General features: G+C 42.1%; 1 long non-coding RNA gene across 7 annotated transcripts in view; it reads right to left on the bottom strand.

Annotated features, from left to right (window-relative positions):
- The window catches only part of LOC140457857 (uncharacterized), a 560,696-nt gene that overhangs the window by 377,248 nt on the left and 164,936 nt on the right, over positions 1–18,512 (bottom strand). For all 7 annotated transcript variants that reach the window (XR_011953382.1, XR_011953377.1, XR_011953376.1 and 4 more), the window contains exon 3: positions 17,186–17,352. This is a non-coding gene — a long non-coding RNA (uncharacterized lncRNA). The remainder of the gene's footprint in view (positions 1–17,185; positions 17,353–18,512) is intronic.

The raw sequence follows: 18,512 nt of genomic DNA, 5'->3' as shown, positions 1-18,512 counted from the left end.
CACCCCCTCTGCCAGTCAGTCTGTCCTTACGATAGCACGTATAACCTTGAATATTCATTTCCCAGGCCCTGTCCACTTGAAGCCACGTCTCAGTTATCCCCACAACATCGTAGCTGCCAATTTCCAAATGAGCCTCAAGCTCATCCACCCTATTTCTAATGCTTCATGCATTCATATATAATATTTTTAATTTGTTACTCCCCTCACCCTTCCTATCAATCCCTATTTCACATGACCTTATGGCATGATCGTTTTTTGAGTTTTCTGCTCCATTGATTCCATTGTTTTTCTTGACTTCTCTTGTTCTAACTTTCCCTTTAACTTCCTTCTTAAACTTCCAGTTTGTCCCTCCCCCACCCCACTATTTAGTTTAAACGCAGCAGTGTTGCAGTGGCAAACCTACCTGCCAGATTGCTGGTCCCCCACCTATTAAGGTGCAACCCGTCCCCCTTGTATAATTTATCCTTACCGCTAAAAAGAAATTTTTTAAAATAAGGAAGTTATGCATGAAACACAGTAAGCTAGCAAACAAACGAAGCAGTAATCAGGATGGCTAATGGAATGGCCCCTATTTCAAGGGGGGTGGAGTATGAGAGTAAGGAAGTCTAACTGCAACTGTACATGGTGCTGGTGAAACCATATGTGGAGTACTGGGAGCAGTTTTGGTCCCCTTATTTAAGGAAAGATACCTTTTCATTGAGGCAGCTCAGAGAATGTTCACTTGATGATCTCTTGTGTGAGGAATGATCTTAACAGTACATGCTAAACAGGTTGGGACTCTACTCACTGGAGTTTAGAAGAATGAAAGGTGGTCTCATTAAAACAAAAAGATTAAGGGGCTTGGCAGGGTAAACACAAACGATATTTCCCTTCATGGGACAGTCTAGGACCAGAGGTCAGAGTCTCAGAATAAAGAGGTGCCAATTTCAGATTGAGGTAAGGAGGAATTCATTTCACTCAGAATTGGGAGTCTTTGTAACTTCTTGCCACAGAGAGCTGTGGGGCAGAGGCCTTATATATTTAAGGCTGAGACAGATTCTTGATCAGTGAGGGGACTCAGTGGTTATGGGGAAAGGGTAGGAAAGTGGACAGGAGTTTTAGATCAGCTGGATCCTATTGAATGGCAGAACAGGTTTGTGGGGCCAAACAGTCCCTGGACAATGAGCCGAGTCACATTATCATTACAGCACCATCTCCTCTTCAGTGGTACTGGGCTTTGGTTCCATGACAAGGGGAGTCTTCTGGCTCTTTAGCCAGAGTTCACCAAGACCACTTCACTCCAGATTTCATTACAGCCTTGGCCCAAACAGAAGCTGAATTCTGGAGGTGAGCTGGGACCATCTGCCCTTGGCACCAAGGCATTTTATGGATGAACGTAACTTCAAGGAATCCGAGTAAAACTGTTAAAGTCTGGAGGGCAAACACTCCACGAGCGTAGCAACCAGTAACTCATTTCCCTTGCCACAAGTCACAGTAACAGTGGGAGTTTATAGTTGCCTCAAGTATTAAGGCAACAGCAAGCCCTTCCAACCCCAAGGGCATAGGTATACAGTGGCAATGCCAGTACACTGGCATCCCCTATTGTGGTGTAGCAAGTGGGCTTTGCTGTCACTCCTGCTGCCTATACACACAGTCATAACAAGATGAAACCTGTAGGCGAAGAGATGGGTTTCTGTACTGATATGACTCAAAGTTTAATTGAGAAGCTGAATCTACATACTGCTCATTCTGAAGCCAAACATTTGCTGTAACTGGGGGCTTATGTTGGCTGGGTGGTGTGAGACTGTTTTTTTGCTACGGAGAGGTTGTTGGTAGATGTATCATTGCTTTAAGTGCAATAATACCCGTCATAACGAAATGCATAGCCTGCAGATTGTGTGTGATATTACTTTGATGAAATCGACTTGAACCTAAAAATACTGCACAGAAAGACAGAATACATTATACACAGAATAATCCATTAATGTCAGCGGTGATGATGTTGTTGTTATGCTCACTATAGAATGAACTTGTTAACCAGTTTGGCTGATAGTCAGTGTTCTACAACAGCCAGGCAGTGTTCTATAAACTGCCAAACGAGTTTTACTAACATTAGATTTAGCAGCGGCAGGAGCGATCAGATAAAAGCAGGAAGATAAATCATCGTTCTTAACTTACAAAATCTTTTTCAAAACAAATCAGATTATTACAACACAGGAGATCATTCAGCCCATCATATTTGTGCCAGAGCTCCACAGGAGCAACTCAACGTGTCCCACTCTCCCACCTTTTCCTCACAATCTGCAAATTATTTCCTTTTCAGATTATTATTCCATTCTTTTTTGAAAGTCCATGATTCAATCTAATTCCATCGCACACAGAATATGCATTCCAGACCCCAACCACATGCTGCATATCAAAGCTTTTCCTCACATCCTCCATGGTGCTTGAACAATTCATCTTAAATCAGTGTCTTCTGGTTTATTGACCCCTTCAACGATGGGAAGGATTTCATCCCACCTTCTCTTTCCACTCTTCTCCATCAAACCTACTCTCAGCATTTTCAAGAACAAACTCAGCCATTCCAATTCATCTTGATAATGAATGCTCTTATCCTTGAAATCATCTTAAGTCTTTTCTGCTGCTTCTCTAAAGTTCTCGAATACTTAACAGGTGGTGTGGCATTTCACTACATACTTCACCCCAAACGGTCGGAAGTTATGCCTTTAAACCATACAGTGCAGTGTGCATTGCCATGGAAGGAACAGATGAGACAGAGGAACATTGGTAGAGAGCTAACCTTCCCTCATGTCTCGTAGAGTCTTGCCCTCCTGTCAGTAGGACCAACCATCCTCCTCATATGTAATACACATTTTCACTGTCATAGGTAAGAATAATCCAGAGATTTAAAAAAACTTATTCATGGGATATGGACATCACTGGTTGATTGCCCATCCCTCGTTGCCCTTGAGAAGGTGGTGATGAGCTGCCTTCTTTTACTGCTGTGGTCCATGTGCTGTAGGTGGGCCCCCACTGCTGTTAGGAACAGAGTTCCAGGATTTTGACCCAGTCACAATGAATATATTTCATTTTAAAGTTAGGAAGGTCGGTGGCTTGGAGGGAAATTTGCAGGTAGTGGTTTTCACATGTATCTGCTGCCCCAGTCCTTCCAGATAGTAGTAGTCATGGCTTTGCATAATGTCTCCCATCTTTTGCATGAACTGTCTTTGCTACTGTCAAGCCATGCAGTGTTCTCACTGTTGGGTTTATGTTGTCTACAATCTGTCCTGACTGAAAATGAGAACAGGAGTCCAGCTTGTCTTGAGCAGAGGATTCTTTCATACTGGTGATGTTGCACTTGTCATTCATGCAGAAAGGCAGTATCAATACTCAGGGATTACCTCTTCCTGTAGTCTATTTGATCCAGCGCGGAGAGTCAAGAAAACAAATACTTATGGCACAAGGTGTTACATCTCCATCTTTGACCACAATAAGTAACACCCAACTGGAAGTGGTTGGCAAACTATGCTACTGAACAATCAATTTCTGGATGCAGAATACATGCAACTATTCTTTTTGACCAGGCCACAAAACATACATGGGATAACTTCAAGCTGACCCTTTGGACTAAAATTCTGGTCCAGTCGGCCTGGGCTCTCAGAATCTTATTGAGTGGCTGTTAAACATCAAGATTTACAGCTGTCAAGAAAGGAAATGGAACGGCTTTCATGCTCACTGTTTCCAGTGTAAAATTTTAAATAGACTTGAGAAGGAAATTTTTACAAAGCCGCAGGAAAAAGAGGGAAGAAGATGGACCAGGACTATCTGGACAGATGTCACTGAACCAGCACAGGCATAGTGAGTTGAATAATCTCTTTCTCTTCTGTGTGATTTAGAAATATTAAGTGCTTTGTAGTGAGAAGCAATGATTGATTTGTTCAACCCATGGTCTTAGGTTGTTGGCAGAGTCAGGAGGGATGTTGCCAACTGTATTTGTTCACAAAGATGTTAGTGCTCCATCTCTAAAGTAAGCTCATTCCATCAAATGGACAGTGGAACACGTCAGGGAGTGAGACTGTCAATACAACTCCTTAACTGTAGTTGTATTTAGGTAATTATGGAAAATGTACACATTTAATTGGGTGGGGGAAAGCGGAGAACAGTTATTCTATAAATACATTTTTTTCCTCTTTTTCCCCCCCCCCCCCCCCCCCCAATATTACTCAAAAGCGTGGAATCTGACTATAATTCTCAGTGATAATTCTAATATTGTAGCATTGCTACTACTGGGCTTTCCCTCCCTTCCATGCAGATTGAGGGATTACATCAAACATGAAATTATGCAACAACTTTCTCAGAACATCAGTCAAATTTGAGATAAATCAAAATCTACAGTCTAACCATAAACAATAAACACCATTACATGTGTATACCAACATACACATACAATGATGATTAGCCATTTAGCCAATTACAATTGGGATCATTCTTGCCACTCTCCTTTGTTTTTGAGTGCAGTGATCAGATATGCAGAGAGTAATCAAAGTATTGCCTAGCTGATGAACTATAGAGGTTCAGGATAACATCTTTGGTCTAACATTCCACTGTTCAATGCCACTCAACATCTTATTATCTGTCTGAAGGAATGCCTGAGAACTAATGGAATGAGGAAACAGACAACAGATGAAGAGTTAACTGAGTTTGAATTGGCTGTACAAATATGAGGGGCTAGTAATCAGCACTGCAAATATTTTATGAAACGTGGTCAACTGAAATAAAACTCTAACAGAAAAGTGTGAACTTGAATTCTGTTTAAATACAGTTGTTACCTTTTGGAGTATGAGACATTCTATTTGTTTACGTTTAATACCATTTCCAAGTGTCAAGACATTTAAAAAAGTGACAATCACTCCCAAGTCCCCATGATATTTTTTGCTTTGGCATGACAGAACTGGAGTATGAGTGATAAAAGACAGATTTTATTGAACGTTTTCATCGTGCACTCAGAACAATTTGCCAGGCAATGACCATTTCCAAGAAAAGACAATCTAATTACCAGCCCTTGACATTTAATTTCTTTACCATCACTCAATTGCGACTATCTACATCCAAAGGGTTACCTTTGGCCAAAAACTGAACTGGACTAGCCATATAACTATGGTGGCTACAGGAGTCAGTCAGAGGCTAGGAATCCTGTAGCGACAAACTAACCTCCTGACTCCCCAAAGCCTATTCACTATCTCCAAGACACAAGGTCAGAAGTGTGATAGAATACTCATCATTTGCAGTTTCAACAACACTTAAAAAGGTCAATACCATGACAAAACAGCCCACTCGAAATGCACCACTTCTGCAAACATTTACTCACTCCACCATTAGTACACACTGCTGCTACTATGCACTATCTACAAGATGCACTAGAGAAATTCACCAAAGATCTTATGACAGTATCTGCCCAATCCATGTCCACAATCATCTAGAAAGATAAGGGCAGAAGATAGATGGAATTCCCTTGGAAGTGACTTGGAAAAAGATTGCTGTTCCTTCAGTGTTGTTAAGTCAAAATTTTGGAATTCCTTGCTGATGGCATTGTGGGTCTACCCACATTAAATGAGCTGCAATGGTTTAAGGCAGCAGCTCACCACCACCTTCTCAAGGGCAACGAGAAACGTTCAATTAATGTTTTCCCAAACAGTAATATCTATATCCCAAGTGAATAAAGAAGATATAGGTACATGCTCCACTTCTAAGTTTAGATCACATCTTGAGAAGAAACACTCAGTTGCATCAAGGAATCAGAATTACATCACAGATTTTTGGTTCTTCATTCCAAATGAGGCATTCAATCCTCATCCGGAGAGGCACACTCAAATGTCATTGTTTCATCTTCACAAGGATCCATTTATATTCTTCTTTTCTAAATATTTAAAAATTCCCTTTGACAGAATGTGATAACTATTGACACAAAAACTTCCCTTAATTTAAGTTTTCATGTTCTGATAACCCAACCTTTATTTCTCCAGCTTCTATCCACTGGTTATCAATTTACTTTCACAAGTTTTCACCATATGCCCTTCAGAATTTTTAACCAATAGATCCTCCTCATTCCTGCAGTTAAAAACAATCCGCCTCTTATTGAGATTTTCTTCAAAGTCATATATGAATAATACAAGTCAAGGGGATCTTTACAGTGATTGCATTTTGGCTCAAAGTACCCCATGTAAACATGTAGGTAGATCAGAGAGTGACTATAGAAAGTTTGGATGGTTATTGTCAAGGATTATAATTTATTGTGAACTGAAAGGAAATTCCAGAGATATGCCCTAAACTTTCCTCCGCTGTAGAGGAATTGGACATAAGTGATTGGAAGTAGTGATTGAAGACAGAACATGACAAGTGAAGGCCTTCATAATTTACCATTGATTTACCTGGAAAGCTCAACAACTCAATGCCACATACATTAGTAAATTAATGCAGACTCATCATTGTAAGAGGTTATTGGCTTAATGGTTTGAAATCTCTCTTGACTATTGAGGGACAGAGAGAGCAACAAGGAGCACTTAGAAGTTGTGGAATGTTTGTGATGTAAACAAAACACATTTTCATTATTCACTTTTTGTGTCTCCTGATTGATGCTGTATTCTACTCAATTGACAAAACTTTGTTCAAAAGTCATGGGTAAGACTATTTATCAAAGAATCAGGGAACATGGTCTGTCTCACACAGAAGGCAATAGAAATTTTCTATCCCATCCTTAAAAAGGTACAGATGTTGAGGCAACTGAAGCTTTTAACTTTGAGATCATACAAGAATATGAAGGGATATAGGGCTGAAGGGAGTAAATGATTAGATTCCCCTACAGTATGGAAACAGGCCTTTCAGTCCAACGAGTCCACACCAATCCTCTGAAGAGTAACCCACCAAGACTCATTTACCCCTGACTAATGCACCTAACAATATGGGCAATTTAGCATGGCCAATTCACCTGGCCTGCATATATTTTGAAATGAGGGGGGAAACCGGAACAAACTCACGCAGACACAGGGAGAATGTGCAAACTCCACACAGTCAGTCACCAGAGACAGGAATCAAACCATGGGTTCCTGGTGCTGTAAGGCAGCAATGCTAACCACTGAGCCATCGAGATGCCCAAATGAAATTGAGGTACAACTGATAGTCAGAGCAGGCTCAAGTGGCAGAATGACTTACTCACATTCCTTTGTTCTAACTGGAATAGGACTTTTTCAATGTTTCCAGTGATTTTGTATTTCGCTCCTGTTACCTTGTGGAAATGTTAAAGGGAGGGGTTGAAGGGCATGCTTTGTCTGTTGATGAACTGAAGCAGGTGGAGCAAGCTTGTAAGGCAGAACAGGTAGATGAATCTAGTGATCAAAAGCAGAAAGCTGGTGAAGAACTGTGGCAAAAGTCAAATGTGTGTTCTAATTTAAAGATATACACAATGCGGTGACACAAAAAGAGAATACTATCCACTACAAAATGCATTCCCACTGATGCTGCACAACAACGCATTTTTACAAGTTTTAGTGCAGTGATTTAAAAGGATGTGCGTACAATATATGTCATTCAGATTTGTCAAGATTGAGGGAGTGTCAGGATACCAGATGCACAGGACATTTTTTTTGTGTTTGTTCCTCCTTTTCCACTGACTCAGTTGTTCCACTTCAAGACAGGAAAAACCTGGCTCAACTGAATTGAGCAAGATTTCTCTTCCTGCCAGCTTAACAACACAAGTCAGCTTGCTACAGGTTCCCCCCCCTTCAAACCGAAATCCTCAAAGGCAACTCAAGTTAACCCTTTGGTGCCAATCCCCTCAGCATAAAGGATGTAAAACAAAATTTGAACATCCCAAAAAGGAAACATTTATAGGTCTCCATGCTCTCTTTCCTTCTTGCACAGACAGGCATTTAACAGAGGACAAATTCAAAATGGAATGTAATTTATTAAAATTCTGCCTGAGGTTAACGTTGCAGTTAAATTCCATTTACAAAGGTGGGTGGCATTCTGTTTTTGCTATAGAGAAGCAGACATCTCATGTATGTGTAGGAGGAGAGAATACTATACCCCCAGTCAAAGGAAATGAATCATTAAGGGAACAACATTCTTTATGGGAAAAGTCAGAATATATACTGGCTTTTTTAGAAATATGAAATTTTCAAGAAGGAGTAGGCACATAGCTCCTGTGGCTAACAGTACCAAGGGAGCCAACAGCAAGGTGCCCTTATGCATTTGCCATCTGCTGGGTTGGGGATGTGAGCTAGGAGGAGGCTGCTTTACAGGTGGGAGGAGACAGGAGACTGCAAAAGGACTGGGGATGGACAAGACAGAGGATGCAATGTGGATGGGTTGAGTGATGGGCAGATGAAAGGAGCATCTAGAGACAAAGTTTGAAGAATTTTTCATAAACTATATCAGAAGAAGATTGCAAGATGATTGGTTGGGGAGCAGGAAAAAAAAAAGACCTGAGACAACCAACCAGTTAGCAACAGACAGGTGAGTATTTCTAACGTACAATGTTTAAAGTAAAAAATTGGTCTTTAGTTTCAAATCATAGAGTGTGGAAGCAGGCCATTTGGCCTATCCAGTTCATACTGACCCTCTGAAGAGCATCACACCCAGAACCACTCCCCTACCCTATACCTGTAACCCCACGTTTCCCAAGGCTAATCCAGTGAACCTGCACAGCGTTGGACTGTAGGAGTAAACCAGAAAAACCCACACAGACACAGGAAGAATGTGCAAACTCCACACAGACAGTTGCCAGAGGGTGGAATTGAACCCAAGTCCCTCGTGCTGTGAGGCAACAGTGCTAACCACTGAGCCACCATGCCACCAATGAATGTTTCAGTAACGTTTATGTAGGGAAATGTCAATAGGTGAGATTTAATATTTCTTAAACTGGAGCAAATGAACATGAAGAGTGGATGAAGGTTTGCTTATTGAGCTGGAAGATCGGTTTCAGACATTTTGTCACCATACTAGGGAACATCAACAGTGAGCCTCTGAATGAAGCACTGGTGGCATGGCCTGCTTTCTCTTTGTGTTTAGGTTTCCTAGGATTGATGACATCATTTCCTGTGGTGACGTCATTTCCAGTTCTTTTTCTCAGGAGAAGGTAAATGGGATCCAAATCAATGTGTTTGTTGATAGAGTTCCAGTTTGAATGCCATGCTTCTAGGAATTCTAGTGCATGTCTTTGTTTGGCTTGTCCTAGGATGGACGTGTTGTCCCAGTCGAAGTGGTGTCCTTCCTCATCTGTATGTAAGGATACTAGAGAGTCTTTTTGTGGCTAGAAGATGTTCATGTGTCCTGGTGGCTTGTTTTCTGCCTGTTTGTCCAATGTAGTGTCTGCTAGAGTTCTTGCAAGGTATTTTGTAAATGACATTAGCTTGGCTTGGAAATAATGGATCCACAAGGTGTCATCTTCCAGAATTCAGCAGATTCTGGAATAACACGCGTTTCAGCAGCACGACTTGGACTGTAACACCGCTGAAGAATTAGGGAATGGTATTTTCGAGACCACTTACCTCGGTTTACAATAATCCGATCCTAGCAGGGAACGGTTCGCGTGCTTTGTTCTGCGCATGAGCCTATGTCAGCTGCCGACAGTAGCTTTCTGTGAGAGATACTGTACAGAGAGCAGCTTTCTTACATTTTCTAAATGTACTGTGTTAAATGTACTTTTGTTTCGTTAATAAATATGACTTCAACCTTCATCCAGGCTGTGCTATACTTTGCGTTAGACTGGTGTGTGATGTTTGAATGGTCCTGAGTGATATTTTGTGCGCTGGTCTGTGTCAATCCCACATTTCCCATAGGCCCCATTATTTCTATTAAGCGAGGTTTCACTGCATCCTAACCAGTTGTAGGAGAACTACCTGTAGTCCCAGCAGATTTGAAAGTGGCAAATGTAAACCCGCTATTTAAAAAAGGAGGATGGGATAAAACTGGGAATCACAATCAATTAACCTCACATCAGTAGTTGGGAAAATGTTACAGTTGAAGATAAAAGGATGCAATAATAGGGCACTGAGAAAATTTCATTGGAATTACACAAAGTTTAGATGGGTTTATGAAAGGGAAATAATTTTCAACAAACCTGCTGGAGATTTTTGGGGACACAACTAGTAGAGTAGATGAGAGACAGTTAGTGAAGGCTGTGTATTTGAATTTTCAGTAAGCTTTTGATGAAAGTCGCAGAGAAGAGTTAGTGTAAAAGATTGAAGCACATGGCACTGGAAGTAGTTGAGAATTGGTTACCAGACAGGAAATGGAGGGGGGTGGGGGGAATAAATGTGTCTGTTTTGGAGTGGAAGGCAGTGATAAGTGCGGTACCACAGAAATCAGTGTATCAGCCCCAGCTATTCACTACATATATCAATCATTTGGATGAGGAAATCAAACTAATATTTCCAAGTTTGCAACGATGCAAAATTAGGGAGGGATTGAGAGTGGTGAAGAGGAAGTAAAGATGCTTTGAGGTGATTTAGACAAATTGAGTGAGTCAGCAAATACACAGCAGATGCAGCATAACAAGAATAGATGTGAAGTTACCACTTTGATAGGGGAAAGAGAATGGGAGAATATTATTTAAACAGAGATAGATTGGGAAATGTCATATTCTGGATTAGGGTGGTGCTGGAAAAGCACAGCAGTTCAGGCATCACCCGAAAAGCAGGAAAATCGAGGTTTCGGGCAAAAGCCCTTCATCAGGAATATTCTTGATGAAGGGCTTTTGCCCGAAACGTTGATTTTCCTGCTCCTCGGATGCTACCTGAACTGCTGTGCTTTTCCAGCACCACTCTAATCCAGAATCTGGTTTTCAGCATCTGCAGTCATTGTTTTTACCCTGGGAAATGTCATATAAAGAAGGAAATATTCTGATACACCCATCACTAAAAAGCAAGCCTGCAGGTGCAGCAGGAAGTTAGGAAGGCAAATGGCATGTTAGTCTTTATTGCAAAGAGATTTGAGTAGCACATAGAACACAGTACAGCACTGTACAGGCCTTTTGGCCCTCAATGTTGTGCTGACCTTTTATACTACTCTAAGATCAGACTAACCTATCTTCCATGTGCCGATCCAAGAGTTAAATGTCCTTAATGTATCTGACTCTACTAGCACAGCTGGCTGTGCATTCCACACCCCTACCACTTTGTGTAAAGAATCTACCTCTGACATCTCCTCACAACCTTCCACCAATCACCTTAAAATGTTGCCCCCTTGTGAATGCCAATTCTGCCCTAGTAGAAAGTCTCTGGCTGTCCACTCTATCTATGCCTATCATCTTGTACACCCCTACCTAGTCACCTCTCATTCTCCATCGCTCTGTTGAGAAAAGCTTTAGTTCCCTCAACCATTCATCATAAGGCATACCCTCCAGTCCAGTGAGCATCCTGGTAAATCTCCTCTGCCCCCTCTCCAAAGCTTCTACATCTTTCCGATAATGAGGCGATCAAAACTGAACACAACATTCCATGTGTGGTCTTACCAGGGCTCTATAGAGCTGCAAGGTAAAAACAATGACTGCAGATGCTGAAAACCAAATACTGGATTAGTGGTGCTGGAAGAGCACAGCAGTTCAGGCAGCATCCACTGCTCGTTGGATGCTGCCTGAACTGCTGTGCTCTTCCAGCACCACTAATCCAGTCTATAGAGCTGCAGCATAGCCTCGCGGTTCTTAAACTCAATCCCTCTGCTACTGAAAGTCATCACACCATACATCTTCTTGACAACCATATCAACTTGGGTTGCAACTTTGAGGGATCTATGGACATGGACCCCAAGATGCCTCTGTTCCTTCACACAGCCAAGTCTTTAACCCTGTATTCTGCATTCAAATTCAATCTTCCAAAGTGAATCACTTTACACTTTTCCAAGTTGAATTCCATCTGCCACTTCTCAGCCCAGCTCTGCACCCTGTCAATGTCTCACTGCAACCTACAACAAACCTCCACACCATTTACAACTCCACCAACCTTCATGTCATCGGCAAACTTACTGACCCACCCTTCCACCTCCTCATCCAAGTCATTTATAAAAATCACAAAGAGCAGAGGTCCCAGAACAGATCCCTGCAGAACAGCACTGGGCACCAAGCTCCAGGCTGAATAGTTTCCACCTACTACCACCTTCTGCCTTCTATGGCAGCCAATTCTGTATCCAGACAGCCAGATTTTCCTGTTTCCCATGCCTCCTTACTTTCTGAATGAGCCTACCATGGGGAACCTTTTCAAACGCCTTGCTAAAATCCATGTACACCACATCCACTGCTCTACCTTCATCAATGTGCTTTGTCACATCCTCAAAGAATTCAATAAGGTTTGTGAGGCATGGCCTGTAATTCCCAGGATTATCCCTATTCCCTTTCTTGAACAAGGGAATAACATTTGCCACCCTCTAATCATCTGACACTACTCCAGTGGACAGTGAGGACACAAAGATTGTCGCCAAAGGTGCTGCAATCTCTTCCCTCACTTCCTGTCATAACCTAGGGGATATCCCATCTGGCCCAGCCTATTTATCTATCCTCATGAATTTCAAAATTTTCAGCACATCCTCTTTCTTAACATATTTGAGCATGCCAGCCTGTTTCATGCAGTGGAGGAGCAAAGATATCTTACTGCAGCTGTACAGGTCCTTTGTGGGGTGATTGTGGGCAGTTCTGATGTCGTCTCTGAATAAGGGATGTTTTGGCCCTGGAGGGATTTACAAGGATGACACCTGGACATTACAAGGAGAGATTAGACAAATGAGGCCTAGGGGAGATCTTCCCATTTGTTAAATTTGTAGAAATTCCTCTGGAGTCTACCCCCTCCCCACCACGGGGCACTAAGGAGAAAGACCACGCCATTTAGGAGAGATTATAGAAAGCACTTCACATGCAGAGCGTAGTGAAGGTTTGGAACTCTCTTCCTCAAATGCACTTGATACTAATTCAATTGGTAAGTTTAAATCTAGGATAGACATTTTTTTTTTCTTAAGGAAGGGCATCAAGGGCTATGGGTGCAAGGCAGGCATATGAGATAGGCCACAGATCAGTCATAATCTTATTGAATAGCACAGCACGCACAAGAGGCTGAATGGCCTATGCTCGTGTTATGTTCCGAAGGCTCACCAGACGGAGTCCTGGATTAGCAGGTTTGTTGTACAAAGGAAAGATTGCGTTGTTTGGGCCTGGATTCATGGGGTTTTATAAGAAGAGAGGAGATCTAATTGACATTTATAAAATTCTGACAGGGCTAAACAGTCTAGACGCAGAGATGTTGTGCTCTTGGCTCGGGAGTCAGGAACAAGTGTGATGAAGCAGCTCCTTTAACAAGATTATGTGGTCCTCGGCTTTTTTTCTCCCCCAGAGAGGTCATAAACAACATATACTCGAAAAAGTCCGGGGTTAAAGGGCTTTAGGAGAAAATGAGGATTGCAGGTGGACATCAGAGTTGAAGAATGTGGTGCTGGAAAAGCACAGTCAGGCAATATCCGAGGAGCAGAAGAGTAGACATTTTCAGCTTAAGCTTTTCATCAGGAATGAGGTGGGGCTGAGAGATAAATTGGTTGGGTGGGGGGTGCGGGGGGGAGAGGGAGGGAAAGAGTTGGGAATAGGATAGGTAAATGAGGGCAGGGTGTGATGGTGATAGGTCAGAGAGGTGGGTGGAGTGGATAAGTGGAAAGGAAGATAGACAGGTAGGGTTTTAGGACCAATTTGATAATAATTAACTGCATCAGATGGTTACTATCTCAGGCAGAAGGCTTTCAAGTTTTACAAAGAACACAAAATGAAAGGGGAGCGGCCAGTTCTCCCAGCTCAATTTATCTCTGGCTTGTTTTTTTTTTCAAATCCGCAGTGGAAAGGCTGCTGGACCCAGAGAAGCAGGTCTAGGCCAGTACTCTCTCTCGAGCTTCTATCCTGTAAGAATCCGTAGTTGATTTTACCTTTTGTGGCAAGGGGTGTTTATGGGGATTGTTGCAGTAATTGGAACAGCATCATTAAGTTGGGAATGATCTGTTGGGTTTTGGAGAGTTTAAGTTATTCTTTATTCTGCTCTGTTTTGCATTTAATTCCATAATCTTGGAAATAAATTGTTTTGTTTTTAAAAAAAGTGGTTTCACCAGCTGATTGTCTCCTGGAATATTCACTTTACACCTACTTAACACAACGAGCAAAGTTTGGGTCGGGGCTACCTTCTTGACATGTTTTGAGGGGTCTGGCCTGCTCCATAACACAAGAGATCACTCTCAGGATACAGACTAGAGCAGTTAGGACTAAGATGAGGAGAAATACGTTCACTGAGACAGTGGTGATCCTATGGAATTCTCCACAAAAAGGTGGAGGAGGCCAAGACATCAAATGTGTTTACGAAAGAAATGAATGTATTTCAAGACACTACATGTCAATGGGTATGGGGAGAGAACAGGAATATGATGTGATCTCGGTGAATGGTGGAGCAGATTCCTTGGGATATATGGAGAAGTGAAGAGAGAAAGAAGTTTTACACCTGTCAGTAAAGGAACAGTCAAACAAACAAACAAACAAACAAACAACAGGTCAGCTAAATGAGAGGCACAGAAAGTCAAAAAAAAAACTCAAGTAATGAATCGACTTTCAATTCCAAATGGATTGAATTGTTAAGTTCCACTATCTGGCCAAGTGTAATTTGAACTCATGTTCTTAGAGTCAGAGAGTCTTAGAGATGTACAGCACAGAAACAGACCCTTCGGTCTAACACGTCCATGCCAACCACATATCCAACGCAATCAACTCCCATTTGCCAGCACTTGGTCCATATCCCTCTAAACCCTTCCTATTCATATACCCATCCAGATGCCCTTTAAAAAAACCTCCACCACTTCCTCTGGCAGCTCATTCCATACACGTACTACCCTCTGCATGAAAATGTTGCCCCTCAAGTCCCTTTCATATCTTTCCCCTCTCACCCTAAACCTACGCCCTCTAGTTCTGGACTCCCCGACCCCAGGGAAATGACTTTGTCTGTTTAACCTATCCATGCCCCTCATGATTTTATAAACCTCTATGAGGTCACCCCTCAGCCTTTGATGCTCCAGGGAAAACAGCCCCAGCCTGTTCAGCCTCTCCCTATAGCTCAAATCCTCCAACCCTGGCAAAATCTTTGTAAATCTTTTCTAACCTTTCAAGTTTCACAACATCCTTCCCATAGGAAAGAGACCAGAATTGCACACTATATTCCAAAAGTGGCCAAACCAACGTCCTGTACAACCGCAACATGGCCTCCCAACTCGCGTACTCAATACTCTGACCAATAAAGGAAAGCATACCACATGCCTTCTTCACTATCCTATCTACCTGTGACTCTACTTCCAAGGAGCTATGAACCTGTACTCCAAGGTCTCTTTGTTCAACAACACTCTCTAGGACCTTACTGTTAAGTCCTGCTAAGATTTGCCTTCCCAAAATGCAGCACCTCGCATTTATCTAAATTAAACTCCATCTGCCACTCCTCAGCCCATTGGCCCATCTGGTCAAGATCCAGTTGAACTGTGGTAAACTTCTTCGCTATTCACTACACCTCCAATTTTGGTGTCATCTGCAAACTTACTAACTATAGCTCTTATGCTCATATCCAAATAATTTATATAAATGACGAAAAGTAGAGGACCCAGCATCGATCCTTGTGGCAGTCCACTGGTCACAGACTGGTCCAGTCTGAAAAAACAGCCCTCCAACACCACTCTCTGTCTTCTACCCTCGAGTCAGTTCTATATCCTATTGGCTAGTTCTCCCTGTATTCCATGAGATCTAACCTTGCTCACCAGTCTCCCATCGGTAACCTTGTCGAATACCTTACTGAAGTCCACATAGATCATGTCCACCGCTCTGCCCTCATCAATCCTCTTTGTTACTTTTTCAAAAATCTCAAATCAACTTCATGAGACATGATTTCCCACACTCAAAGCCATGTTAATTATCCCTAATCAGTCCTTGCTTTTCCAATACGTGTAATTCCTGTCCCCCAGGATTCCCTCCAACAACTTGTCCACCACTGACGTCAGGCTCATTGGTTTATAGTTCCTTGACTTGTCCTTACCACCCTTCTTAAATAATGGTACCATGTTAGCCAATCTCCAGTCTTCTGGCACCTCATCTATGACTATCGATAATACAAATATCTCAGCAAGATGCCCAGCAATCACTTCCCTAGATTCCCACAGAGTTCTAGGCTACACCTGATCAGGCCCTGGGGATGTATCCACCTTTTTGCGTTTCAAGACATCCAGCACTTCCTCCTCTGTGATATTGATATTTTTCAAGATGTCATCATCTATTTCCCCACATTCTATATCTTCCACGTTCTCCTCCACAGTAAGCACTGATGCAAAATACTCGTTTAGTATCTCCCCTATCTCTTGCCGCTCCACACAAAGGCTGCTTTGCTGATCTCCTCTGGACTGCTAGTCCAATAACATTTCCATTACCATTACCATTAATACCCCTTAGAACAAGCTCATTCATCACAAGGAGGTTAGAGCCTCTTGACAATTATTCAGTTATTGAACTTTACTGAATCGGGCACTCCCACATTCAGCAACAACACCAATCTTTCAATAACTTTTAAAAATTTACTTCATTCACAACATGACAGCATCGCTGGCTAGGCCAGCACTCACTGTCCATTCCTAATTGCCCAGAAGGCAGCGAAGAGTCAAACACATTGTTGTGGGTCTGGAATCACATGTTGGCCAGACCAGGTAAGGATGGCAGTTTCCTTCCCTGAAGGACATTTGGGAACCAGACGGACTTTCCCAGCAATCGGTAATAGGTTCACTGACATTGTTAAAAACTTTTAATTTTTTTTATATAGAATTCAAATTCCACCATCTTCTATGGCAGGATTCAAGGTCCCTAGAACATTAACTGGGTCACTGGATTAACAGTCTAACAATAATACCACTAGGCCATCACCTCTCCTGTTTGTAAAATGAAAGATGGGTGCCAGGGTGAAAAGTGTGTGCTACTCACTGCCTATTATCCAGACATGAGTGCTAAATCACATTTAAGAAACCAGGTCATTGCCATTAGAAGAGGTGGGGCGGGTGGGAGAAATCTATTTCAAACACTGACTTTGGTGGAGATCATCAGTATCGGAGAATTTCTGCTGGGATTTCACTGTGGCACAGGGAGTAGTAATGCAGATACAGAGACTAAACTCACCTTCTCTGGCAAGGGAAAGACAGTGCGGCGATTCATTTCTACTGACAGTTCATTGGTCAGGTGACAGACCAATTGACATCTGCAGTCGACAGAAACAACCAGTCTCGGGACTTGAGCAGTATTATTTATTGACGCATCTTCAGAGTTGTGGGTGGAGGATTCTACGCCTAGGTTAAAAACAAGAATAAAGTTAAAAACAATGACCATATTCTGTTTTCTGAGAAAGAAAGTTCTAAAGTCTCAAATCCACCCACACTAGTGAGAGAAAATCTTATGAAACGCACAGCAAGAAGCCAATTTCCAATTGCAAGCTATGGGAACATAGGTACGTGGAAGAGGAGTGTTCTGTGTGCTGAAAATATTAAAGACAATTACAAGCAGCAGCAACTAGCAACACCTGCGTAACGGTACAGATGTGAAAAACAGAAACTGCCATAACTACAAGCTAAAGGGTATCGAAAGTCTATATTACTGGTGTTTCAGACTTTAGGATGCTATGTGAAGTCAAGATGAAAACAACAATTGTTAACTGACTGATGGAAGCAAAACAAACTCTAAAGGCACAGTGTCAACAAGAGTAATATTGTGGTCAAGCTTTTATCTGCTAAAGCACCAAGCTGTCAAATCTCTTTTCTCTTATTAGGATGCACTTTGGGGGCTCTTTCTGTCTATAAGCTTTTGGTTACCTGTTCAAATAGCCCACGTCAAATATTGTTTAATGCAGTTGCTATGAGGTCCCTACAAGGTGTGTCTTCATGTGTTAAAAGCATTGTACAAACCTTGGGCATGGTCAAGACAATTGAAGGAATTGAGAGATCTCACAGGGTGCTAAGGTTGGATGGGATAAAGAGATAGGAAGACAGGAGGCTATGCAGGAAATCGTAAGATGGGAAGTTCAAAATCAAGATGTTGCTGCACAAGGAGCCAACGTTTGTCAGTGAGAAGAAGGTGGAAGATGGGAGGCTGGCTGGAAGAGCCAGCACTGAAGTTAACTTGCTAAAATAAATTCCCAGGATGTGGACCTTGTTGGCTGGGATAGCCATCCCAGTTTTTCCATGAGAAGGTGATGGTGAGCTGCTATTTTGAAATGCTGCAGTCCTTAAGGCACTTATGTGCAGAGATTGAGCATTTTAGCCTGTACTCACTACAGTTTAAAAGAATGAGAGAAGATTTAACTGAGGTACATACGATGCTAAAGGGATTGACAAAGTAGATGTGGAAAAGATGTTCCCTCTTTTAGGGCAATCTAGAATGAGGGGTCACAGCTTTAGGCTAAGGACTGGCAGATTTAAAATAGATGTGAAGAAATTACTTCTCTCAAGGGGTC

This window comes from Chiloscyllium punctatum, chromosome 3 (assembly GCF_047496795.1).
Source record: "Chiloscyllium punctatum isolate Juve2018m chromosome 3, sChiPun1.3, whole genome shotgun sequence".
NCBI lineage: Eukaryota > Metazoa > Chordata > Chondrichthyes > Orectolobiformes > Hemiscylliidae > Chiloscyllium > Chiloscyllium punctatum.
The sequence above is the reverse complement of the archived record's forward strand: the minus strand, read 5'-3'. Positions and strand labels throughout refer to the sequence as shown.